Genomic DNA, 26,139 nt, shown 5'->3' on the forward strand with positions numbered 1-26,139 from the left:
GCTAGTGAATCAGTGCGGTGTGTGGGAGGGACGGAAAACTAGCTATGTTCCAATTCAGGTTCTTCGACTTCGGCTGCACATTTGAAGTAGTGGTGCAACGGATCATCATTGATCCATAATCTGTTCGGATCAGTAGGCGAGTTCAACATCACCAGTAGGTGAGTTCAAGATCACGCAGCGCTGCCTAAATCACGATGCATGCTGTTTAAAATGTGTCCACAATGACCTGGATGGGAGTGGTTTCTGCTCCGCATCCGATGTCACATGACCTTAAGTTATCGCGGGAGCAAGGCGGCTGCAGAGCAGTTGCGCAGTTGCTCTCCAGGTACTGCGCGAGCCTAGACCCACCTTCATGACGTCAGGACTTTGCCCTAATTGGCTCTCATCTACACTGACTTATATGATGTGTTTTTTCGATGAATTTCCATATCCATAAGCGCCTGTGCCTCTTTTCTACTCAAGTATCACATACTTTCAGATAAGTAGCAGCTGTCTGGCCGCACCTATGAAATAGTCAACATGAATAAACCTATAAAATCCTTCATCTAACGCAACAACCCTGAAAGATGTCATCAATAAATTGCTCAGTTCTGTCGCCATACTTGTAGTGATGATGGAGAAGTGGTTAACTGCTGCACTGAAAAAAAGAATCCTTTGGATTTACTTGATTTTAATGTGTACATCGGTCCCACATGATAAGAATGTGGATGACTGTCAACATTTCCTTCTTTTTCTCAATGAATTAGTACTTTGTCTCTGACAATTAGTAATTTGTTAATTCTAATATTATTTAAATGTATTATGTAAATTAAAAGCAATTTTATTGTTTCCTTACAATCCAGTTTAGGTCTTTAAATGTAACTTGATTTGTTAAAGCCAGCCAAATGCCTTGTAGACATCATTTTTGTTTTGTGTGCAAATACAAAAAACAAAACCGATTTCAGTGAAAAAAGTACTGTATTCTTCCATAACACTTTGCAAATCACACACATACAGTAACTTTAGCTTGAAATACAAAGCTGTAACCATTATAATACCAGTAGATTCAAAATACAAACCCCAAATCACTTATTGCAGTACATTCAAAAACTGTGAACAGTTAGTACTGCACTCAAAATAAGGAAACTGGTGGGCTGTTATGTTAACTAAAGTGTAACATGTGTTATGTAAGCTATAATTTCATGTTTCAAAGGTGAACATGATTAAATCATGTTGTCTTGGCATGAAATCAAACAACTAAACATTCATTAGATTCATTCATGTTGCCAGAGAGTGAGGCAATTGAGTTTCTACAGGTAGGCGGGAAAAGCAAAGCGACATCGCGAGAATCGCGCAAGGAGACTTGGGAAGAAGATCCTCATCGTCCTTCGCCATGCACATGGAAAAGGTAAGCAGAAATCAATTATCGTCCATCTAAATTCAAACGAAATACTATGCATACATGTCATCAGTTAGTCCATCATTTTCAGCTATATTTGGCCACAATGATAGTTTGTTATTTATTGTTATTAAACTAAATAGCCTACGTCACCATGTGCATGTACCTCTTCGCTATCATGGCGGTGTTGATGATTACAAATGGGAAAACTCGCTGGGAGGAATAATAATTGTGGTGAATTGCCGGTAAGTGTGGTTTGCAGCGCAATTGTGTGCACATTGTTTAGTGTATTTTACAAGTGAGCATGAACGTTTGTGTTTATTTGCTGTGCAGCCGCCACAGTACAAGCAGGTTAGCCACCCGCCAGCTAATCACACAGTTGTGCTGCTGGTGGGAAAGAAGCCCCTTCTGTACGTCTGTATGTCTTTACTTTGTTGTGGATCTTAGCTAGGGATGTAAACCTGGTCCCGGTGTGACAGTTTAACTGGCGTTCATTTTAACTGGCGAGGGTCCCAGATGTGCTGGAGGTGTGGTTTGAGAATCCCGTCTGGAGAGGGGTCCTCGGCCATGTCCGCTAACCAGGAAAAACATACCGATCGCCCTGCTCATTGATCCAAGTCATGTATATGTGTATTCGTTTTGACGTGGCATGAACTCTACTATTCCACACGGAGATGCCGACGTCTGCGACCTGCAGACCACTGTTAAACGAGCGCTAGAAAGCACGCAGTGACAGTGTAGGTGACTGTGACGATGCCTGTCCGAAAAAACGCAACTGTCTATAAATCGTCCAAACGTGCGTGTTGTCGGTTTCATATCTTTGTCGTGAATGTCTGTACTCACAAACAACTCATGGGTGGAACAGTATAAGGCATTTGTTCACGCCGAGCGGCTCGAGAGCAGCGTGGAGACGCTTTTGGCTGTGGGGCTGAGTGCGCAGCGTCCAGGTTAACTTGTGACACCTGTTACCATCGGGTATTTCTTTTATTCCGCGCTGCGCTCAAATAGTTACTCAGCAGGGGTTGTAGCTGATTCTGTGGTCTGTCCAGGGACCATGGTCTCTGGCACGGACCAGTGGTCACAACCACTAGGGGCGCTAAAGATACTGGTCCTGACCAGCTCCTCAGTGATCTGCCCTGTGGTCCCTGTGGTCTGTGAAGCGGCTTTAGTATTTTCTCCCCTTTCCGGTCGTTTTGACAGCACTGTTAGCTGGATAAATGTCAGAGATCATAATCTTTTGTCTATAAAATACACTATATCAGAAATATCATGATTAATATTGTTATTATCATTGATTATGAAGATCTGTGTGGTCAGGACCAGCTGGTCTGTGGCACAGACCAGTGGTCACTACCACTAGGGGCGCTAAAAACACTGGTCACGACCAGTGGCACAGTGGTCATGACCAGCTGCTCTGTGATCTCTTCCGTTGTTTGGACCAGTTGAGTGATCTGTGGAGTGTTTGTTTCTTTGTATTTATTTTTAATACAACTTTTCCCTTTTATCACTGTGTTAGCAGAATAGCCTAAATGTGAGAAGCCATAATCGTTTGTCTATCCAATGTTAATCTTAATTGTCTATCACATTTAATTGTCTATCACATTTAATCTCAAATGTTAACCTACTGGAACTCAAAAACATATACTTATGCTAATATATATATATATAGCTTCCCTCAAACCTTAAGTATGAATATGGCAGAATATAATAACCCCTTTGTGTATCTGTGGAAGGAACATTAGTATTCCTATTTAGGCTACATGCAGATAGATTTATAGATTTAATTATGTTAAATATTAGTTTCTAAATTGGCTAAAATCTTTGTCCTGTGTTTTATTATTATCATAATCATGATCAACTAATTAAAGGCAAAAGTACAAAATCATTCAATGATCAGGAATCTTCAAGTAAAAAGTATCTGTATCAGTATCGGCAATACTGGCCCTGTAATTACTTGGATTGATACCAAAATTAGCAGTATCACCCACCCCTACCTTTAAACCAATGAAATGAAGGAAACGGTTGGTGATTCAGTTCATGACAAATCAGGAGCAATTTCCAATTTTGAAGCCAGATGTGATCGTATTTATCATATACCTATGTTCATTTTAAATCCACAATTTCTCATCAACACTTGAGAATTCGCTCCCATGAGTCTTTGCGCCATCAGCGCTCACTGTCTGCAAACGGTACTCCTCTGGTCACTACACTTTTCGCTAGGATTCCCAGGCACATTCCGACAATCCGTCTTAATCTTTGCTTACGTTATTTTTTTTCCTACTAAAATGTTTTCTTTTATGCAGGCTACAATTGACATCCTGGTGAGATTAGAGGGTTTTTTCCAGATTTTATGCAGAGAAAATCCTTGGAACAATCATCGAGTGATCAGCTACATTTATTTGATATTAGTTTCTAGACCAAGATTTGATACAAAGGGTAATGTGACAAGCTTTTAAAATGCAACACATTGGTAAAGTTTAAACCAGTCAGGAAGACATGGACCTGCATAATCGATAGTTCTACTCATATAACTACAACTAATAATAATAATTTAATTATTGTTTCTCTGCTATCAGAAAGAAGACTCCGAGTGCCAAAGTGCAAATCAAACAGACTGAAGTTATTGTTCATCCCGACTTCTATCAAGCTGTTGAACAACAGAACTAAAATTAAGCTGCCACATTGTCAGTGTTAAAATGTATAGTGTCTTCCATGTTTTGAGATGTTTTAATGTTGATTTTATAATTGTTTTTATGTCTATCTGTTGTTGAGGTATGCTTGTTTCTGTGAAGCAACAAATTGTAGCACTGTGCCCAAGGCAAATGTTCCCTCAGGGAAAATAAAGCTATTTCTGTTCTATTCTATAATGATTTCCATTAATTGTAAAGATCAATAATATTTGACAGACAAAAGATAATTATTTGTATTTATTTATTTTTACATTTATTCAGCACAGTGTTGCCAACACAATGAGAAAAGGGAGAAGGTGTATTAAATGTACAATAACTACTCCAAAGACCACTCAGTAAGACAACAAGCAGATGACGAGGACCACAGGACAGATCAGTGTCTCTAGCGCCCCTAGTGGTAGTGACCACTGGTACGTGCAAGAGACCATGGTCCCTGGACAGACCACGGAATCAGCTACAATGAAAGTACTACTCATACAACTACGACTAATAATAACAATTTAATCATTGTTATTATGATTTCTATTAATAGTAATCAATAACATTGGATAGACAAACGGCTTCTCACATTTAGGCTATTTTGCTAACACAGTGAGAAAAGGGAAAAGTTGTGTTAAAAATAAATACAAAGAAACAAACACTCCACAGATCACTCAACTGGTCCAAACAACGGAAGAGATCACAGAGCAGCTGGTCATGACCACTGTGCCACTGGTCGTGACCAGTGTTTTTAGCGCCCCTAGTGGTAGTGACCACTGGTCCCTGCTGCAGACCAGCTGGTCCTGACCACACAGATCTTCATAATCAATGATAATAACAATATTAATCATAATAATTCTGATATAGTGTATTTTACAGACAAAAGATTATGATCTCTGACATTTATCCAGCTAACAGTGCTGCCAAATGACCGGAAAGAAGAGAAAATACCAAAGCTGCTTCACAGACCACAGAAACCACAGGGCAGATCACTGAGGAGCTGGTCAGGACCAGTATCTTTAGCACCCCTAGTGGTAGTGACCACTGGTCTGTGCCAGAGACCAGCTGGTCCTGACCCCACATATCTTCATAATCAATGATAATAACAATATTAATCATGATATTTCTGATATAGTGTATTTTATAGACAAAAGATCATGATCTCTGACATTTATCCAGCTAACAGTGCTGCCAAATGACCGGAAAGAAAAGAAAATACCAAAGCTGCTTCACAGACCACAGAAACCACAGGGCAGATCACTGAGGAGCTGGTCAGGACTGGTCAGGACTGGTCTGTGCCAGAGACCAGCTGGTCATGACCACTGAGCCACTGGTCGCGACCAGTGTTTTTAGCGCCCCTAGTGGTAGTGACCACTGGTCTGTGCCACAGACCAGCTGGTCCTGACCACACAGATCTTCATAATCAATGATAATAACAATATTAATCATGATATTTCTGATATAGTGTATTTTATAGACAAAAGATTATGATCTCTGGCATTTATCCAGCTAACAGTGCTGTCAAAACGACCGGAAAGGGGAGAAAATACTAAAGCCGCTTCACAGACCACAGGGACCACAGGGCAGATCACTGAGGAGCTGGTCAGGACCAGTATCTTTAGCGCCCCTAGTGGTAGTGACCACTGGTCTGTGCCAGAGACCAGCTGGTCATGACCACTGAGCCACTGGTCGCGACCAGTGTTTTTAGCGCCCCTAGTGGTAGTGACCACTGGTCTGTGCCACAGAGCAACTGGTCGCGACCACTGAGGAGCTGGTCGCGACCAGTGTTTCTAGCGCCCAGCATTTCTAGCATACATAGTTATTAAGCCAAAGTCAAGTCGATGTGAAACCTGTATAATGTCATACAGCCTGCTCGTCAAAGAGTCTACAGAGTACGTTGACATCCAGCCAAAACTCAGCGTGACGTCAGTCAGCTGTGGCAATGCGAGAGACGCCCATATCAACCTGTGATACAAACACCTGTACCGACCATCGACCGTGGTTCATAGGAAAGCCCAGACATGTATCTCACTCTTCTCAAGGTATAACGACGGATATCAGATGGGAGAAGTTGATTCCTCACCAGAAGTTAGGGCAGGTGTCAGCAAACTTCACTTTCAAAAGATAGTGAAGTAATCATTCGGTCCCTCACCACAAAAATCTGGGGCTGCAAAACATATTTGTGAATTATAATGAAGGTAACGCAGCCTAGACAGTCAAACTTAGCCTATCAAGTTTTATAAGAAGCCAAAATAAACATTAATGTATATTTTTACATGACATGTCACGTGGCAACTCTGCAGTGGGCTACTATTACAGTAAAATATACTTGAACTTCGCTTTTCCATTTCAATGATGCCATGTTTTGGTGTATTTATTGAATAAAAGAAGTAGCCTACAATAGAAATGTGAAAATATACCAAATAAAAAGTAGCCTCATTTGAAAATAAATAAGACACATAGTGTTTATTTATTCTAATTTTAAAAAACAACCAACCAAAAAAAAAAGAACACAAGACAGTTTACATTTTATTCTAGTCCACTCCAGAAAGTTAATCCTTTTTTTATCCTTAACCACATACAGCGATCAACCCCGGGCTTGAACTTAAAATACAATGCTGTTAACTCAGGATCATTCAATTAATCACAACTTGATGAAAACAGATACAATTCTGTGTGTAGGCTGAACATTTTATGTCAGAGAATATCAGAATCACTGTAGACCTAAAACACTGATGATGATAAAAAAGATTAATTTTAATGTAAAGAGGTGCGCAGGGAGCCGCTGCAGAGGCGCAAAATAGCTTACCTGTTTGCCAAAATCATGTGTTTCCCGTTCAGATTGAGTGAAATGCTGCATGTAGTGTTACACATCATGTGTTGGTCTACTGTGTGGGACTACTTTTGTGAAGGATGTGACAGCTAAAATAAAGTCCTGCTGACATTACTGTTTTCTTTCCTTTTGTAACAACTGTGGCTCACTCTTGGTACTGTGTGAGAGCGCACATAGGGCTTGCATTGCATCTTGAATGTAATATTGTCTACCACGATGTTGGATTTGTTTTCTGCTGTAACACAGGGCTGGTGTGTTGCCCATGGGTTGATTTGGTGGTTGTAAATGATGACAAATGGGGAACACAGCCAAAATTCTAAAACGTGGATGCTTCACAAACTGTTCAACACAGTAGCACAAAAGACGCACGCACGCACGCACACACACACACACACACACACACACACACACACACACGCACACACACAGGGGGAGTCAACTTCTCCCTTCTGATATCCGTCGTTATACCTTGAGAAGAGTGAGATACATGTCTGGGCTTTCCTATGAACCACGGTCACGGTCAGTACAGGTGTTTGTATCACAGGTTGATCTGGGCGTCTCTCGCATTGCCACAGCTGACTGACGTCACGCTGAGTTTTGGCTGGATGTCAACGTACTCTGTAGACTCTTTGACGAGCAGGCTGTATGACATACAGGTTTCACATCGACTTGACTTTGGCTTAATAACTATGTATGCGGCTGGGAATGGTGGCTTTCATTCAGTAACTATTTAAGCGCAGCGCGGAATAAAAGAAATACCCGATGGTAACAGGTGTCACAAGTTAACCTGGACGCTGCGCACTCAGCCGCACAGCTAACAGCGTCTCCACGCTGCTCTCGAGCCGCTCGGCGTGAACAAATGCCTCATACTGTTCCACCCATGAGTTGTTTGTGAGTACAGACATTCACGACAAAGATACGAAACCGACAACACGCACTTTTGGACGATTTATAGACAGTTGCGTTTTTTCGGACAGGCATCGTCACAGTCACCTACACTGTCACTGCGTGCTTTGTAGCGCTCGTTTAACAGTGGTCTGCAGGTCGCAGACGTCGGCATCTCCGTGTGGAATAGTAGAGTTCATGCCACGTCAAAACGAATACACATATACATGACTTGGATCAATGAGCAGGGCGATCGGTAGGTTTTTCCTGGTTAGCGGACATGGCCGAGGACCCCTCTCCAGACGGGATTTCTCAAACCACACCTCCAGCACATCTGGGACCCTCGCCAGTTAAAATGAACGCCAGTTAAACTGTCACACCGGTACGGACTTGGGTCGGTACCAGGGTACCGTTAAGATTCTGGACCAGCGATACTCTTATCTGTACTTTTTGAACATTTATCATAAAACTGTTGGGAAAGCAGCCTGTCAGTCTACCGTCTGACACACGTCCTGAGTGTGTGGGTTTGTTTAAGCTGCAGATAAAGCTAAAGGAAAGGAGAAAAGAGGGAGGAAATGAGAAGAAGTGGCAGCTAAAGTGACGGTGAACGTGTGGAGCGCCGAGGTCCGGTCAATTCGCCTGTGTCGGGTCGTCACGTGTTTGAAGCCTCGCACCGGAGGAGAAAACTCCGACTTTCAAAACGCTGAGGTGCTTGTGTCGTTTATTTTGCGGTAACCTGTCTCATACGTGACGGTGTGTCCCCGATGAGTGTGTGTCTGTGTGTGTCAGTGCTGTATACACACAGACACACTAGCACACACGGGGCGCAGCGTCGAAGCAGTGAAGTGAAACAACTACCTGCAGGTCACCTGAGCTGAGGTGAACTGTGAGTCAGAACAATAAAACTTTTAAGAGTAAAAAAGCAACATATTCATAAAGAACCATAGAAGGAGATTCGATTTTATCATGATGACAGATGTAGATGTGAGGCTGCCTAATTCCTCTCACTGCAGGTAGCCTAGTCCTAACTAATACATAGCTTCTGTTCTGTTGAAGCTGCATTACATGGATAGTTGCCTGGCTGTATGGATGGTGTGCTGCCTGCTAATTTGTTTGACATACCTCACACATTGTTGACTTGCTAAGGGGTTTCAAGGACAGGTGTTCTTGTCCACAAGTTTACAAATTCCACGAGCATTGTCCACCGGAGCCACTACAGTCACGTGCGCACCAGAGCCAATCACTGCAGAGCCCACCGCGACCCCCCACCTTAAGAAACAAGCAGATTTATACCTGCAGCAGCGCGAGCTGGACCGGGATTTTGCCGGCGGTTCGGTCCCGTTCTGTTCTGTTCTGTGCATCTAAACTGACTGTTGTGGATTAATGAGATTAAACGAGTCCGGACCGAGTCTGTTCGGGTCTGAGGAGATCCGGAGACGCGCGGACAACAAAGTGGAATCGGAATCTGTGGATATTCGTGTGTAGCTAGCCGCTAGCTACACGGCCCACCTCCTGAGGCGACGGACCGGCTTTTTCGCGAACAACATCGCCGTCACGTTTGCTTTGTTTCTGGTGCAGGAAGAAACAGTAAAACCGGGCTTTTGTCACAAGTGTCCAAGCAGCAAGTTTGGTTGTTGAGGAACAGGAAGTTGTGGGAGGGACCTAGGCGGATGATTGACATGCTACGACGGTCGGTGTGTGTGAGAGTTGAGAGATTTGTGACATTTAGCGTGTTTGGAGTGTGTAGTTAGTGTGTTATGTAGTGTTTGGTGTAGTGTGTTTAGTGAGTAGTGGAGTCGTTTTTTTGTTTAATGAGGAGAAGCTGAATGTGGAGCAGGCAGTGCAGCTCTTCATTCAGCTGGAAAGAGCACAGGCAGACCTGAGCATTGCCTGCATTTAAATGTAAATAGTTACATATAACTTTGTAAATTTTTTAAATGTATGCACACATTTAGATAAACAACAATTTATATTTGCATTATAAATAAATGAAAAATAAAAAATGGATTGTTAAACATATTTGTGGTTAAAAAAATCTAACTTTTTCTGATCGGATTTCATGTTTTTTTTTTTTTGTGATTTTAGGTCCATTGTGTTAATACAGTATGTCAAAATAAAAAAAATAACTGTACAGTCACACATGTGAGGTTGTGCTGAAAATAATGACACCAAGTAAATAGCTTTTAAGATGAAATATAATGGCAAAATCAAAAATAGTCAAAAACAGCCAATTATACCCTGGAATATCAGATTTCACAACAAACCTAAATATCCCTGACGCCCCACCTTCAAACACAGCCTCATTTGGCCATCCATGAAAAAGCTCCTTAACCTCTCACTTTTTTATAGGAATACACTTTTCTTACGGGCACTGCACTAGTAATAAAAAAGAAAAGGTTGAATCTTTTAACATTTTGTAGCGTCTTTGTTTTTACACTAAATTACATATTATAGTATTAAATTATAATGTCAAGATGGTAGAGGACAGTAATGTACCGACCACATACATTACATTTGTTAATTTATTATTTGTTTTATGTTTAAAAAAGCATAATGTAACTCGATTTTTTTGTGCTATAGTCATGCAGGTAACTAGTTTCACTTTTTACTGTGTATGTCTGCAAATTAAACATTTAATACATACACATTTACATTTTTCTCATATTCTAATCTCAAAAAGCACCTTTTTCACTACTTGAGTTTGCATGTCTGTCAATGATTACTTGCTAAATTGACCTTCATGGACATTAATTAATCTCTCTCAATTTATCACAGCAATTTGTCACAAAAGTGTCCTGTGTCCTCCATCCGACTGCAAGAGTGTGCTGTCCGACCACACCTGTGTCTGCCATTCAATTGCATTGGTGTCTGCATCTTTTCTGAAAAAGGTATGAAGTATGTGTGTGTTGGAGGTGGGGGGGTTACTGCTTTTTTGTCCTTTAACTAACGTTTTCAGTGCAGGACTTTTACTTGTGACAGTATTTCTATAAACACATCCTGCGTGAGCTATGCAAAAAAATGCATAGTGAAAATTATCTCTTGATAGTCATATTGACATGATCATACCAGCATACACCTGCTTCACACAATCACACAAATATCCCGCTGTATATGTTTTTAACTTATTAATCATATCTAATTGATTCATCAATTCCTGTCTGTCTGTGAGCTAGCTACCTGTTCCACTTGTCCAGATCCAGGTCTGTCAGTGATTGCATGCTAACTTTCATTGGCATTAATTGATTGTTCTCTCACTTTATTTTTATAATTATAGCAATTCCTGTCCACAAGAGTGTCCTGTCCGACCACACCTGTGTCCTCCATCCGACCACAAGAGTGTCCTGTCCGACCACACCTGTGTCCTCCATCCGACCACAAGAGTGTCCTGTCCGACCACACCTGTGTCCTCCATCTGACCACAAGAGTGTCTTGTCCGACCACACCTGTGTCATCCATCCGACTGCACGAGTGTGCTGTCCGACCACACCTGTCTGCCGTTCAACTGCAAGTACTAGGTACTGTGATTCATTCTCTTAGTACTTTCGGAAATAAGGGGAAGCAGTGTGCTGTGTTTAGAGTTTGTCAGAAACTATTTTTGTGTTGTTGCTCTTGTAAAACACTGTTGCACTATCATTCGATTTGTGTTACTACCAGTGCATTGTTAGTCATTGACTAATTTGGAAAATACAATTTTATGGCAATATCTACCGTTTGTCTTATGTTTCTTTCTACCCTTGACACCAAGCAGTCTGTAGACTTTGAAACTTAGTTTGTTACTATTCACTGCAAACCTTAAAGTGTTAACACTCAAATTGTATTCTTTGAATGACCTTAATTAAATCATGGTAAGTATTTCCATGTGATTAAAAGGCTTTTTTTCAGCATTAAGCAGTTCTGTTGGGCCAACTTACTTTATTTGGGTTGGATCAACTTAATATACTGGTGTAATTTTACTACTGTCAAATTAGTGGGTCCAATACTATTATATTTAGTCAGTCTCAGCCCTAGGAAACAAGTTAAATAAACCCTAATGAATTAATTGACCCAACACAATTAAATTGAGTTGGACCCAAACCTAGTAAATAAGTTTAATCAACCCTTATAAATGAAGTTGAACCCATGCAATTGCATCAAAGTTGGACTAACAAAATAGCTTAATGCTGAAAGAAAGCCATTTAATCATGTGGAAATACTTTCCATGATTTTTTTAAGTTAATTCAAAGAGTTATTTTTTTGAGTGTGCACAAGTGCATCCTCAACAGCAAATACAAAATAACAACAGTAATAAAAATGTTTTTTACTGTAAACAAGTAAACAAAATATGCCACAATCTGAATTAGGCAAGTAAGAGCTAGTGTTCACACATACAAATCACACACACATACAGTAACTTCAGCATAGAAATACAAAGCTATTACCATTAAAATACCAGTATATTCAAAACACAAATAATGAAAATACAAACCACAAATCGCTTATTGCAGTACTTTCAAAAACTGTGAACAGTTAGTACTGTACAAGTTCATCCTCAACAGCAAATACAAAATAACAACAGTAATAAAAGTATTTTTTACTGTAAACCAGTAAACAAAATATGCCAAAATCAGAATTAGGCAAGTAAGAGCTAGTGTTCATAAAAAAAATGTAACCATGACAGTTAACCCTGTGAACATCATTTTACATAGGTGACAAATCAAAGTAGATTTGCAAACAAAAAGTAATAAACCCTGCATCAACTCGTCATGGAGAAATAATACAAATACAAAAAAAAAAGGGTGCAGTGATATCAGTGTGACCAGTTCACTGAGAGTGCTTGTTTTTCTTAGAGCCAGTGCTTTGTTGGAAAGCTTACCTCCATCCAGTTCCATCCAAATCTTTTGGATAACCTCGAAAGTGTAGCGGAGGTCAGCAGGGTAGCTAAGGTTGAGCACATACATCAGTCCGAACAGCATAGCAACAGCTAATGCTACATTATCAAGATCTTGTAACACCTTGATGCCTTCAAGAACAATGCCAATGTCCTCTACTTCATCACTTGAAGCATGTCCTTTGACAACATAGATCCCAACAGTGCACTCTAACAAATTATGTGCTGGCTCAACTAGGGATGGAGTGATTTTCGATTGGATCGTCTATCGGCAATCGAAGGGAGGATCGTGATCTTTTTTTCAAATGGCGATCTTTAATTAATTAAATGCCATAAGATGTTACAGAAAAAAATCTCTAGAACCTGCACTCTACTTTGTACTTTAACATTTTCCTCGTGGAGCAACGTGTCTGCATACAGAGCCCTTTGATCTGTGCAACTGAGGAGTGAATATTAAACTCTTAATTACACCCTGTTGCATCTTTTTTTCTTTCTCACTTTTTTTCGGAGGTGCGCGCCCCCGACTCCTCTGTTCTTCGTCTTCTTGCTTGTTTACCAAACACTTTTTTATGCGCCACAAGTGCTGTGCTACATTATCTTTCTTTTAGTCACAAAAGAAATAATTCACGCATATATTTGTACAACAACTTTATTAAGTCGAGAGATCAGCGTGCGTACATGAAATGCTCCTCACACAAATAACTAAACCAAAATAAAATTTTGAGCCACAGACACTTCTGTCATACATGGACTAAATAAATAAGTAAATAAATAAGTGACTGCTTACAGCTGCCAACACAGTTGTCACTTAAAACAAATAAGGAGCCTACAGCGGAAATAATTCGCCAAGAGGCTCAGGCAGATGTGGCGCAAAACCTATATTTCTAAATAAATAATAGGCTGTAATAAACGAAATAATGTGCAAACGGAAAAGCTCAGTACGAGGGTAGATTGTCTTACAAAAATATAAATGCTACCAACATAAAATCACTTCAAAATAATAGAGGTTTGTCTATCATTAGACATTATTTCGAACGAACTTAAAGCTTAACAAAACATTAAGCAATAAAACATTGCAACCTACTGTACAAAAAATAAGTGAAAAAAAATTTGCGTACTTTTGCTTACAAATTATTTGACAAGAAGACAAGCATGTTGACTTTCTCTGGCTTTAGCAGACTGCGGTACCGGGTTACAACATTCCCAGCTTTACTGAAAATGCGCTCTGAAGGCGTGCTGGTCGCGGGAATGCACAAATATTTCTGTGCCATTTTTGCCATCAAGGGGAAGCGGCTTTCGTTGCCCCTCCACCATTCAAGGGCATTTGTTTCTCCATCAGCTACCTCTTCTTGGAGGTAATTTGCCATTTCGGTGTGTGCTCGCTGCTCCGGCGTTGCAACAACAGGAGACATGACTGTGCCAAGAAGAGGCGCAGCAGAGGCAGCAACGATGAGATGGTGACTTCACGCTCACTTGACATAATGTCTGTAAATTCAGAGACAGACTTCAGTCCCTCTTTGATTGCCTCCAGCACACTTACATCTTGCCAGCTTATGGTTGGTAGTGTGCGCCGGCTCCTGTCGTCGTCAAAAACCCTTCTGATGTGAGGCAGCAGGGCCAGGATCCTGTCTGTCATAGCATACTTGCTGCCCCAGCGCGTTGCGCAATCCTATTGTACAAGGGAAAATATAACGGGGAAATGGTTACAAGCGCAATAGCGGTATTGATACTTTCTAAATGCCCTGTTCCTTGTGTAAAAATATTTTTTGTTGTTGTTCATTATCAAAATAGCCTATTATTGTTTATTTATTTAAATTACCCTATTTTTTCTTTTTTGAGTGACAACATTCCAAGCTGGCCAATGGTGTATGATTTTTAACAGAAAAACACTAGATTGAAACAGATTTGGCAATCGCTTAGTTAAAAAAAACAAAAACAAAAAAAAAAAAACGTGTTTAATATGGAATAACGGCTATGTATGTAGTGTAAAAGCCAAAATTTAGTTACTTTCGTTTGTATTAGGCTATATTTTACTTACAGTTATCAGAGAAAGCGGTTTCGTTATCCCTTGTTGCTCTTGTTCTTTCCTGAGTTGCTGCCGCCTTTGCCAGCTGTGTGAAAAGGCTCCGTTTATTTGGCGACACACACCAAACGCCCGATCCGTTTTGGCTTTTTCTTTATTCAAGGCATTGTTGACCGCCAAATTCAAATTATGCCTGAAACAGCTGATCCATGGCCACTTCAGATCACGAACAGCTGCAACGATGTTGGCTCCGTTGTCGGTGGTGATGCAGACCACTTTCTCCTCTCCTACTCCCCATGCTTGCAACGCATCCTGGAGTACTTCAGCGAGCACCGCTGCGGTATGACTCTCCGGTGCAAAAGCTGTCTCAAGACATTTTGATTTTAATGTCCAGTCTTTTGAAACATAGTGGGCGGATATAGACACATAGGGAGACATGTTAGTGCTCGACCACATGTCGGTAGTTAGAGCAATGAAGTTGGCCTCTTTTAATTCGCTGGTGATTTCCCCTCTCAGCTGATCATATAGTTATGGTATAGCGGTCTCCGAGAAATATTTCCTGCCAGGCGGCTCATATTGCGCATCCAGTGTAGCCAGCATTTTTTTGAAACTTTCTCTCTCAACTGTCTGAAATGGGACTGACTCCTTCGCCAGATATCTTGCAACAGCTGTTGTACACTGGGCCCATCTTTCGCTGCCTTGCTTGTATTTGGTTGATTTTGCAGAAGCTGCCGATATTGTGGGCTGCCGAGATGCATTTGTGCTTAATCCGGCCGCAGCACCTGATCCTTGCAGCGCTGGTTGGAGGCAGTTTTGCGGCCTCGGAGGGGTGATGAACTCGTATGTGCCCAAATAAATTTGTCGTCTGCTTATCCTTCACAGGCACACATTTTTTGCATATTGTGCAAATAGGCTGCGTTAGGTCTTTAGGCTCACCATTGGCATCCGGGATAAACCTGAAATATGCCCAAACAGCCGATTTAGCATTCCTTTTTGGCACCAAATTGCTGTCAACCATGTTAGTGCCAGGCGAGTGTTTTTTTTTTTTTTTTTTTTTTTAGCTGACGTAAATGCGCCCGCCCTCTCAGGCGATTGGATCGCCTATGGGCGATCGACAGTGGCCACGATCGAATTATCTGAAGACAGGGCCGATTTCACATCCCTAGGCTCAACGTGATGTAACAATTTGCATGGATATTTTTAAGTTATTTCAACTTAGCCAGTATTGAGTACATGCCACAAAACTTCTTTGGTTAGGCCAACTCAATTACTTTAGTACAAGCAACATGATTTGCCTTGTCCTCTACAAGCTTATTTAAGTTGAACCAACTTAATTTTAATTGTGTTAAAATAACTCCTTTTAGTTATTCTAACTTATTTCTTTTCATTTCATTCTACTCAGAAATGTCCATGCAAATTGTTACATTAATTTTTTTTAGTACAAGAACTTATTTATCTAAGTCAGTATAAATCACACATAGAAATTCCAGTTTTATGATCTAACTGTTTATTCAAACACCAGTCAGCATCTCACTTATAGTAACAGGACTGAGTATTTATTGAAATTTTAACAGTAAACAAAAATGTAGCCATCATAAAATAAGTCAGGAAACTTACAACATAAAATAGCACTGTAAAACTGTCTCAGAAAGATTGAACATTTTTACAGTCATTATCTTCAACATCTTCACTCACTGCACCCTCACAGGATTGTCCCCTCTTCAGAAGCTCAGGTTTTAAGTCATCAATAGTGTGAGGAGTGTGTTTCCGGCTCCTATGAGAAGCAAATGTTCCATAAATGTTTGTTTTGAAAGGACAATTTTCAGAAACACAACAAATAGTTTCCTGTTTCTTAAAATGACGGCCAATATGCTCAAAGTATTCTCTTGCTGTGGAGATAGTGTTTAAGGGGCAACATGGACACTTAAATGACAGTACAGTGGACAATGTCACTGTATCACGGGTGGAGTGACAGATGGGTTCGCAGGCTGCCCCATGTTTTAAATGAGCAACAGCACTCCAAATAAAGACAAGGGCGAGATTCTCCACCATGTCTAAGTCTATAATGCTTTAACAGATCTGTCTTTCTTGGTGTTTCAAATCTCCAAATTTCACAGGCCCACTTTATTTTAAAAACTAGCGGTTCTGTTTAAATTACTTGAATTTAGGTCATTCAGAAGGCTGTGGTGCCTACAATTTGTGTATATAACAGTACAATTTTTAAAAACTATTTTTGACGATTCAAGATTTAAAAAAAAACACTCCTGCTGTTATACCAACAAGCTCCATTATGGTATGACCACTCCTGTGGCATCTCAACAATATTTGCTTCCTCAACGCTGTTTTTAGACTGCACTTGCTGCTGCAATGGCTGACTAACAAACCAAATGTGTGCTCAGTCACCTACAACGGCCTAGCCATGAAGCTATTGCTGCTCAAACGTTCAACACAACTACAAATTTTAAATAAATTTGAAAGAAACATTAACTCCTCTGAAAGTTAAAACTACGGAAAACCAGTGCCAATTAACACCACCATAAACCAAAACTTAACAAACACTAATGTTAGACCAAATTTCTACCATTACCGCTAGCTTATACATTACCACTGCTGACCGAGAAAAAGCATCTAGTATTGTGTAAAACGATTTCTTGTACTGTCTGCTGATGCAGTTATTAGCTGTTGTGAATAAAACGAGTCAAAATTGTACTCACCAAGCCGTAAAATTTGCAAACTGCGTTTTTCCTTCTCTGTGCTCTGCTAGGTCCTGTCTTCCAACCTTATGCTTCCAACAAGCATGCCGCATGATCTGTTCGTGCTAAACATGTCCGAGCAGGTCAGCCTCGTACTTAGCTTTTAACAAACACGGACACAGATTTTTAAGTTGTGTTAACTGAATACACCTCTGTGTTAAGTTAAGGCAGAAATGTCTGTTAAAAATTCATGTATTATTGAGTTAAGACTATTTTATTTATTTCAATTTAGGCCAACGTGTCAAATTAAGTTATAAACTCATTATAATGTATACACATAACAAACTTGTTTTTTTATGCAGAAAAAGCTCTTGATTTTGAGCTATACTTACTAACCCCATGAAGCATTTCTTAGAGTGTGGTGTCTTCAATGGCCTCATTGATGGCGTTGCTATCCAGGCTCTGTACAAAACAGACAAAAAGGTAAGTAAACCAAAGTTAGCCAAATCAAAACTATTCACCAAGCTCCATCAAGAAAATGATAAACATAAAACGGTAACACTATAGATCTAGCTAAGGTGAAAGTTAGAATCAAGGCAAAGATAAACATTTAATAAATGGAACCATTATCTGTTCCATGAGAAACCACTTTTAATGCAGTCTGAGCCACATTGTTGCACATTTACAGATCCATGGCTGTGTATGAACACAGGATTCTCTTTCAGCACATACAGATGAGACAGCTGGTGGGCCATGAGATATTTGCTGAATTTGACCGAAAAATCTTGAGAACCGTTCATTCTACCTTTAAGTTCATTTAGCATCAACCAGAAACACTGTATATATTTCTTGTATGAAACAGTAAGCCATTGATGATGAAAATTATAATGAATATTATTTTAATTGATAAATAATTTCAGCACAAGTGATCAAGAATGGGAATAAGAGAAGAGTGGAAGAAGAGTGTAAGCACTGATTCATATACATACCACATATTCCTGTAGAAGGTTATCTGGATCTTTGCCCATGTAGACACAGACTCCTTTAATGATCCACTCTCGTCCAGCATCTACATCATCACACTGAAAGGACATTTTCTAGATTAGTGTCTTAATTCAGCTCATGTGCCTTAACAACATCGATTGGTATAAACTGTCCTAAGGGTTGTAGTGGTAAATTTTAATATTCCCTTTTTACTTGAGATGCCTCCACACCCTGCTTTCCCCCAAGGTATCAGATCTTTTGTTTGCTACCCATTTGTGTATTTTAATGTCTAGACCTTGTAATTACATTTCAAGTTTCGGAGACACCCAACCTCTCACTTTCTCATGCAAACCCTTTTGTATTTTAAATTGTGTTGATTAGACCTCTCAATCACACTCCAGGATGTCGGTGCTGATACCTGCGAAAGACGAGAGTGTGAAAAGACATTCTGAGTAGGGGGGCCGACCCCACAGCAGACAAAGGATGCAAAACACACCCAAGGGGTGGGTTTTTCCTCAGGGATAAATGTTCAAGTGTCCTGATGTTCAGGGTCTTTCTTCATTTTGAACCGCTCGCATGTTGATTGACCTTTTCTTTGCAAAGAAAATAAAACTTTGTCGGCCGGCAAGAAGTCTCTATTTCATTCTTCACCAAGAGCAGAAAATTTCCACGACAATTTGGTGTCAGAAGCGGGATTCCTCAGGTGATCGTCTGGGACGGAACGCGAACAGTGACAGGCCATCCTGGAAGAGAAAAGCTTTCCAGCCTCCAACCTCAAAAATCTCTTCTGAGAAGGAAGGACTGACCGCAGACGCCCCGGATTGTCACTGCTGGAATTCTGCGAACAACAAGTCAGCGAAATTTATCTGGTGAATGTTGAAATATTGACATTCTAACTCCTTTTCTCTTCAAATGTGGGATTTAATTTGACATAATATTTCTAATTTTTGTTTTATCCACAATTGTATCTGAGTCTATGACTCAGGGATCAAAGTTTAAATACTTTGGGTTACGCTTATATCACTTGTGCGGGTTAGGGTTTATTATATTGATATAAAAAAACGAAGTGGTCCTTACGTAGACGTCTGTATTGAAATTGTCGTGCACGACCTCCACAGCTGGAATGGGGAGTAAAGGCTCTGTTGAGGCGGGACCTCCAGAGGGGGCAATTGTGGATATAATGAGAAAGAAATATGGGGATAAAACTCTAAAATATTTAAATGTCTGGACAGCTGAGTTTGGATTCCCAATAGGGGGATCTCTCAGTTTAAAAACTATATTACTATTAGAGGAAAAACTAAAGAAAAAAAAGAACTAGACATGAGAAGGAAAAAGAAATTATCTAAAAAAAAACAAAAATTAAAAAAAAAATAAATTGGAAACTATAGAAGATCAAAGAGAATGTTTACAGATTTGGAAAACGGAAGCAGATGCAAGAAATAGGAGAATAATGCAGAAACAACTTCCTTTTCCACACGAAAGAACTGAAACCAATGAAAGTCAGGATTTACACACACAAAGAACATCAGACTCGCAGGTTTCTTCCTCTTTGTTTCCACAGTTGGCGGCTTTGAAGCTGGACCCAGACCTCAACGGCAACCCACCCTACAATCCTTCAGCTCAACCACCATACAACTCTACAACAACCGAGAGAAGAGGAACAGATCCCTTCAGCATGACACAACAAACAAGTTCGGGAGCAGCTCATCCTGATGTGCCTGTTCAAACAAAAAAATTCTTCAGACAAACCACCTTCTCCAATCGCACATAGACTACGTCATCCGAATCAAGAGGCAGCCTTCAACATGCCTATGGTTGAAGTTTCTGGACCAGAAGGTGCAACATTGGTTTTCCGTGCATGGACTTCGGCTGACATCACAGCAGCCTCTCAACATCTGCCCAATCCTACAGCATTCAAAAAAAAAAAAAAAAAAAAAAAAGAAGAGACAACTCAAAAGGAACTTCACATGGCAGCAATGACCATGTATAACACAGTCCGAGACTACAGGCAACCACACCGTGAACGCAGACAAAGAATACACAGCCAAGACAACAACTGGAAAAACAATGCTAACAGATCTGCAAGAAAACATCCCAATGACGTCTGTTACCACTGTGGACAATCTGGACATTGGAAACGTGAATGTCCCATATCAAGATCATCAATCCCACAGACATCAGACTGACGGTGGTGAGGGGTTGTCGGCGAGCGATGGACTCCTGCTGACGAGCTCAACCAACATGTGAAACCAGAAGGAGGTACCGCACCACACTCACACACACATATTGAGCAGATTAACACACAATCTATTGGGAGCTCAGACACAATTGCTTTAACATATGTTCAATACACATCTGATCATTTCAAAAGGTTTCCCAAACATACATTGACTATTGCTGAACAAAATGTTGTATTCTTAGTTGATTCAGGAGCCACACATTCTGTGATAAGAGCTCTGGAACTCACTACAAAACCAAGACTGAGTGGAAAACATGTATATTCTGTTGGTTCATCAGGTCAAACAATCAGAGAGAACATCACTGTCCCACTTAAATGTGAGGACGGACCACATACAAATTTCAAACATGCATTTTTACTCTCTGAAGTCTGTCCCATTAATCTCATGGGCAGAGATTTAATGTGCAAATTAGGCCTTTGCCTAATCTCAACCCCAGAAGGTGTGAAAGTTCACAGACTATCCGATTTGGAACCAAGTCTTTCACACTCCTTTGTTCACCAAAATTCAAATTTGCTTTATGCATATCAATGGCAATTGCAGAAACTAACAGTCTCTTCTGAATTAGTCACAGAAGCTAAAAAGACAGTTTTAACAACTGCAACTGATTTCATGACACCAGAGGATCTGCATTGTACCTCTCATGTGTCACCAGAACCTGACGAGCCATTTGAGGAAAGATGGCTGAGAGAGAGATTTGACAAGCTTAAACTATCACACATATATTGGACACAACACAGATGTGCTATATCAATCTCTCTCACATCAGCTCAATCCAACATGTTCACCATAACTGATTCAGTCCCACACATAACACTTGCAAAACACACATCAGATAACTGGGAAGATTTGGGCCAATTCATAAAATCATGTCCGCGCAGCCGATTGGCAAAAGACATGTGATCGATCTATTTTTTTTTCACCAACACTGCAGTGTTATTGTAAAGGTTTAACATCTGTTGTGCACACTACAAAAACAATCCAGCTGGTACCTGAAAGCACTTCTAAATCGTTTTCTTTTTTGTCTGAAGAACAAGCTGCAGCTATCACCGCCCTACAGGAAGTCCCTAAGACAATGTGGGCTGTTAATAAGTACGATGTTGGCCTCATCAAAAACTGTGAACCTGTTGTCATAACTCCAAAATCTGACTTTAGACCTTGCAAGACTCAATATCCACTAAAACAAGAAGCCATCGATGGCATAACGCCAGTTTTTGAGTCCCTTAAAGCAGCAGGAGTAATTATCCCCTGTGATGACTCTCCAGTGCGCACACCTTTGTTCCCTGTCAAAAAAATCAGAGATAAGAATCAACCCACAGAATGGCGTTTTGTTCAAGATCTGCAAGCAGTTAATGCAGCAGTCCAACCCAGAGCTCCAAATGTTCCAAATCCTTACACCATCCTGTCTCAAGTTCCCCCAACTGCGAAATTCTTTTCAGTGGTAGATCTTTCTAATGCTTTCTTCAGTGTTCCAGTCCACCCAGAAAGTCAATTTTGGTTTGCTTTCAACTTCAATGGACGAGGCTACACATTCACTCGCTTGTGTCAAGGATATTGTGAGAGTCCCACCATCTACAATGAAGCTCTCAAACAAAGTCTTGAATCTCTTGTTCTCTCTCCAGATAATGCTTTACTACAGTATGTTGACGACCTTATGATCTGCAGTCCAACCAAGGAACAATGCGAAGCCAACACAGTCAAACTCTTGAAACATCTGGCTAAAAGTGGTCACAAAGCCAGCTTGTCGAAACTACAATTTGTCCAGGAACAAGTTGTTTTCTTAGGTCATGTCATCACTTCTGAAGGAAAAACTCTTTCACCAAACAGAGTAGATGCAATTCAGAATCTTCCAAAACCTATGACAAAAAAACAAATGATGTCATTTCTTGGAATGTGCTCTTATTGTCGACAGTTCATTTTAAACTATGCCATTCTTGAGGCTCCACTCGCCTCCCTCATTCATGGCAATAGTTTGCAGTCACAAGATAAGATCACATGGACTCCTGAAGCAGAACAATCTTTCACCTACCAGGCCGTTTACTCAAACAGTAGATGAAAAAAATGGATGCATGACTTCTGTTTTGTTACAGGATCACGGAAATAAACTACGTCCCATAGCTTATTTTTCTTCAAAACTGGATCCTGTGGCTGCAGGCCTCCCAAGATGTCACAGAGCTGTTGCTGCTGCAGAAAAGGCAGTTATGGCATCCAGAGACATTGTGGGTTACTCTGATGTAACCCTCCTGGTCCCACATGCTGTGTCCATGATTTTACTTGAACAAAAAACTTCTCACCTCTCCACAGCAAGATGGCTCAGATATAACACTGCTTTTAGAAATGTCATCACTGTTAAAAGATGCAATGTTTTAAACCCTGCCACTCTCCTCCCTACGCCCGACGACGGACAGGAACATAATTGTGTTGCTGTCCTCCAACAGGTTTGCTCTCCAAGACCAGATCTACAAGAAACCCCATTAATTAACCCTGATTTGGTTGTTTTTGTAGATGGATCTGCCTCACGTGACCCACAAACCGGTCGCAACAGAGTAGGATTTGCTGTTGTCACTAACCATGAAACTCTTGTCTCAGATTCACTCCCTTCCCACTACTCTGCACAAGCGGCAGAACTGATAGCATTGACAGAGGCATGCAAACTGGCAAGCAACAAAACTGTAACTATTTACACTGACTCCAGATATGCATTTGGTGTTGTACACGATTTTGGCACTCTGTGGAAACACAGACAATTCTTAAAATCTGACGGAAAACCCATTCTCAATCATGACAAAGTTGCAGCTCTTCTAGATGCCATTTTGCTCCCAACCTCAATTGCTGTTTGTAAATGTCTTGTTCATACTTACAACTCTGACCCTATCTCCCTAGGAAACGCAAGAGCTGATGCGGCTGCAAAAAGAGCAGCACTCCAACCCATTATCCTTAATCCTTTGTTTGTTTCAATTCCATCCTCCATACCCAGCTCGCTCGAAGCATTACAGACCTTTGCCACACCAGAAGAAAAAACGCTGTGGAAACGATGCGGTGCCACACAGAAAGAAGCAGTGTGGCAAGGGTCCGATAACAAACCATGTCTACCTAAACATTTCTTTCCTCACTTTGCAAAGTTGACACATGGATTGGACCATGTGTCAAAAGGGGGGATGTTGGATACCATAACCCGACATTGGTTCACCAAAGGTTTTTCAGCCTATGCGCAGAAGTTTTGTCAATCATGTATGATTTGTGCAACACACAATACAGGTAAAACCAAAACAATCACACACGCCGCTCATCCACCACCAAATAGACCATTTGAACATTTGATGATGGATTTCATAGAACTGTCACCAGCAGAAGGGAAGAAATACTGCTTAGTGATGGTTGACATGTGGTCAAAATGGGTTGAAGTATTTCCAGCAAAACACTAAAACAGTCAAGTGGTAGCAAAAGCCTTGTTAACAGAAATCATTCCTAGATGGGAAATACCAACCAAACTGAGTAGCGATAATGGTACACACTTTGTCAATTCTGCAATCACCCAAATCAGTGAATTTCTTGCCATTGACCTTAGACAACATTGTGCATACCATCCTGCCAGTGGAGGTGCTGTTGAACGAGAAAATGGTACTCTGAAATCCAAATTAGCAAAATGTTATGACGAAACAGGACTGCCATGGACAAAAGCTCTGCCTATTGTCCTAACACACATGAGAATAAGGAAAAGATCCAGAGCAAACATGAGTCCTTTTGAAATTCTTTTCGGCAGACCTCCATCTTTAGGAGTGGAGCCTGTATCCAGGCCACTCCCCTCCACTGGCCTATGTGAAGATGATATGTTACAATATTGCAAAAACTTATCTTCCACTCTCTCTCAAATCTCTCAGCAGGTGAAGTCAGCCCTTCCACCGCCAGCTTCCATATCGCTCCATGACTTCCAGCCTGGTGACTGGGTGGTGATAAAGGACCTGAGAAGGAAACATTGGCATTCCAAACGCTGGCGAGGTCCATTCCAAGTACTCCTGACAACACATACCGCTGTGAAGATTGCTGAAAGAACAACGTGGATACACGCCAGCCACTGCAGGAAGGTCCCCGAACCAACAGAGGGACTCAGCTGCCAACCCAAACGACACAAGAACGAACAACGTGAGGACAACACGAGGGATAACTCCGTGAATTCAACAAACACCAATTAGACACACAGAACCCTTTTTCTTCTAACTAAATGACTGCCATGATGATACATTTTAAAATCTACGTGAATTAATGTGTCGGATAAATAAGTTGTAGTAGGATTTTAAAGTTGCATTTTGTCTTTATTTTATTTCATTTTCTCATTTTGTTTTGTCTTATTTCTTTATCATTATTTCATTTCGTCTATTTGATTTTGTAAATATTATTATTTTTATTTCTTGTTTATTTTTACTTTTTCTTCAGTTGTGATTAATGAATAATCAAAAGGGGGAAGTGTAGTGGTAAATTTTAATATTCCCTTTTTACCTGAGATGCCTCCACACCCTGCTTTCCCCCAAGGTATCAGATCTTTTGTTTGCTACCCATTTGTGTATTTTAATGTCTAGACCTTGTAATTACATTTCAAGTTTCGGAGACACCCAACCTCTCACTTTCTCATGCAAACCCTTTTGTATTTTAAATTGTGTTGATTAGACCTCTCAATCACACCCCAGGATGTCGGTGCTGATACCTGCGAAAGACGAGAGTGTGAAAAGACATTCTGAGTAGGGGGGCCGACCCCACAGCAGACAAAGGATGCAAAACACACCCAAGGGGTGGGTTTTTCCTCAGGGATAAATGTTCAAGTTTCCTGATGTTCAGGGTCTTTCTTCATTTTGAACCGCTCGCATGTTGATTGACCTTTTCTTTGCAAAGAAAATAAAACTTTGTCGGCCGGCAAGAAGTCTCCATTTCATTCTTCACCAAGAGCAGAAAATTTCCACGACAGGGTGCACAGTATTTGTCAACTTTTCTATGATTGTGCGAGCCTTGCCGTGTACTCCATGGTAGAGGAAGATTGAAGGGACAAAAGAAAAGAAAGAAAATAAAAAATAAAAGGCAGTAATTCTTTAAAAAACATTTCTAGGACTGTAGGAGGCCTGCATTACTTACATTAGCGGTTTGTGCAGTGACTCTGTCCTCCTCTCCTTTGGAGCAGCCTTGTCAGATTGGAGGTCTAGCTGAGACAGGCACTTGGACTGAAGTGGAACGGTGGTGATTCTCTTGAATTCAGCATTGATCTGAAAAAGCACAGAGGACTCAGGGAGAATGTCACCATCACATATAAAAGCAGAGCAGGACAGTCAAGGAGGGAGATGAAGCACAGACACATGATGTGCTATTAGGCATAATAGCAATTTGCCAGTGCACACAAGACAGTCCTTTCAAAAGCCAATCCAAGATGAAAAAACAACAACAAAAAAACAGCATGAGATCAGCCTTACGTCACTGAAAGCAGGCCATCTTGCCATGAAATCATCCACCATCGGTGCATCACGAACAACCTCATGTCTTCTATATGCAAAAGTCTTTTCCATCTTGAGCTTCACAGCCTCTCG

The 26,139-nt window shown here is 40.7% G+C and overlaps 1 long non-coding RNA gene across 2 annotated transcripts; it reads left to right on the forward strand.

Annotated features, from left to right (window-relative positions):
- The first annotated feature begins 1,314 nt into the window (after window positions 1-1,314).
- Window positions 1,315-25,481, forward strand: LOC115594648 (uncharacterized). Of its 2 annotated transcripts, XR_003986536.1 has the most exons (6): window positions 1,315-1,387; window positions 10,541-10,653; window positions 11,040-11,280; window positions 17,420-19,183; window positions 19,894-20,591; window positions 24,451-25,481. It is a non-coding gene; the product is annotated as an uncharacterized LOC115594648 (long non-coding RNA). The 2 variants fall into 2 exon arrangements; XR_003986535.1 differs by lacking the exon at window positions 17,420-19,183.
- Window positions 25,482-26,139: the final 658 nt, after the last annotated feature.

Source organism: Sparus aurata, chromosome 13 (assembly GCF_900880675.1).
Source record: "Sparus aurata chromosome 13, fSpaAur1.1, whole genome shotgun sequence".
Classification (NCBI taxonomy): domain Eukaryota; kingdom Metazoa; phylum Chordata; class Actinopteri; order Spariformes; family Sparidae; genus Sparus; species Sparus aurata.